This window comes from Eriocheir sinensis, chromosome 18 (assembly GCF_024679095.1).
Source record: "Eriocheir sinensis breed Jianghai 21 chromosome 18, ASM2467909v1, whole genome shotgun sequence".
NCBI lineage: Eukaryota > Metazoa > Arthropoda > Malacostraca > Decapoda > Varunidae > Eriocheir > Eriocheir sinensis.
The window spans coordinates 4,437,466-4,439,745 of record NC_066526.1 but is presented as its reverse complement, the minus strand read 5'-3'; positions in this window follow the sequence as shown (position 1 = coordinate 4,439,745).

Genomic DNA, 2,280 nt, shown 5'->3' with positions numbered 1-2,280 from the left:
AAGGGAGGGAGGGAGGGAGAGGTGGGACAAAGTCTACCTACTAGCACAAGGTTTTCCTAATAAACTACCACAGGCAACTTCACTTGGTATTCAGGCAGAGTGGTAGGAGTAACCTTGAGGAGGATAAACATGTCTCGCACAAGCCAGGCGGTGGAGACCAAGGCATCTTAAAAGGCCCGTGCTCCCAGACGCCCTCTCAACAAATATTTCCCATGTCCACAAAGGAGAATAGTCGGGTTCTCATGAGTGTCTCCGAGTTCATGGTACAGAAGTCTCGTCAAACTATCACTGGGCTCCCAAACTACCCATGCAAGTGCTAAAAACTCTTATGAAACCCCGAAATGCTTGAGAATATGTCCTCATGTTGTGTCGGCTTTCGTAAGGAGTCTTGTCTCGACGAAAAAATTATCGGTACTGTGTCTTTTTACTGGCTGGGAGGGGAAGTACAGCGCTATAAGTCTCCAATAGTGGGTATGTAATGAAATCCTTGCGAGTTCTCTGCATCGTATAAGTAAATACATTGATACCGACAGCCTGTTGATGCATGATGTAGAGGCTTGCCCTTGTCTCGCAGTCCTTATCACGGGATGGGGTGGGATTGATGACGAAGAAGAGGAGGAAGAAAAGAGGAAAGTTGAAGGTGAGCAATTGAGCATATTATAGTAGCCAGCAGACAGAGTTAAGATATTTAGTCAGTGAATGACATGGTGGTTTATTTTAGACGAGGAAAAAAAAAGGAATGGAAGAAACAGGTAATGAAGCAAAAAATTATTCCAACAATGAAGAGGATGTTAATACTAATACTAATATAAATACTAATACTAATACCAATAACATACTGCGAAAACAAAATACATTATGTCCTTTTTAAATCTACACGCACAATGAGTGAAACAAAACACTCTCTCTCTCTCTCTCTCTCTCTCTCTCTCTCTCTCTCTCTCTCTCTCTCTCTCTCTCTCTCTCTCTCTCTCTCTCGTACTGCGGTCAAAGTATGAAGGAAAGGAAAAAAAAGAGGAGGAGGATGATGACAAAAATGTGTGATGAGGCAGAACGAGAACAAGGTCAAAACATGGGGTTGGATGCTCTTCTTTTTTACCTTGGTAGTAGCTAAAGGGCCAGACTAACCTTGAGCTGCGCCGCCACCACCTCACTCCCTCTGCTCCTCTCTCGCTCGCTTCCGCCCTCTGCTCCTCTCGCTCTCTCCCTCTCCAGTGATCATCTCGTAGTTCTGAAACCCTGTGAGCACAATGTTACGGTTCCGGAAAACTGGCGCCCATCGAACCACTAGTATTCCTTCCCCCCATCCATGAGCTACGTGAGCGTCCCCTTAATTGGTCTCCCACAGCCCCTCAGAACATTAGTATTTCTTCCTGCGTTGTTTTGGGTGTTTATGTTCTGATGGTATTAAAATTGATAACTATACGGTCCTTGAAAATCGGCGTTCCCTAGACCACTAGTATTTCTTCTCCCTAGTCATGAGTTACGTGGGCGTCCCTTTCGTCTCTCTCAGCCCCTCAGAACACTAGTATTTCTTCCTGTATTGTATTTGCTCCCTAATTCTTGAAAATCTTAGCATATTTAGTGTCTTTCAAGAGGAGGGTATCAGGACACCTCTCCTCCTGAAATTGATCTATCTTTCGGCCACTCGTCTCGACTCTTCGTAGGAGCAGTGAGTAGCGGGCTTTTTTTTTCATTATTATTATTATTTTTTCCTTAAATTGCTTCCTCTACTGTAAAAAAAAAAGTTAGATGAGAAATAAAATAAAAAGACAATATGGAACACAAGACTGCCATAACTAAGAAGTCAGTGACATTATACGCTTCTCTGCAACTCGTGTTTCGGTGAAGGCTTCCACATTTTACTGATAATTGAGGAACACAATGTATGTACAGTTCGCTAATTACATGCACGACAAAAAAATCCCCTTCTTGGAAACCTGAACAAGAGAGAGCAGTGGAAAGTGGCCAAACGAGAGGTTAATGTCAGGTGGAGAGTCTTGTCTCTTCCTTAATTAAAAAAAAAAACTGTAAATATCAACTGGCGTGCAAAAATCACCCGTGTCTTGTAAAGGTGGAGAGGCGTCTTGTCGAGTCTCTTCCTTAATTAAAAACAAAAAAAATAAATGTAAATATCAACTGTCGTGCAAAAAATCATCCGTGTTTTGTATCCCTTTTTATAATATGAGGATGATGTAGCGTAACAACAAAAATCCTATTCGCTCACCTGTCACTGATGAGGCGCAGGTGTGTGTCCTCGGTGATCCCGCTCGAGGCTCC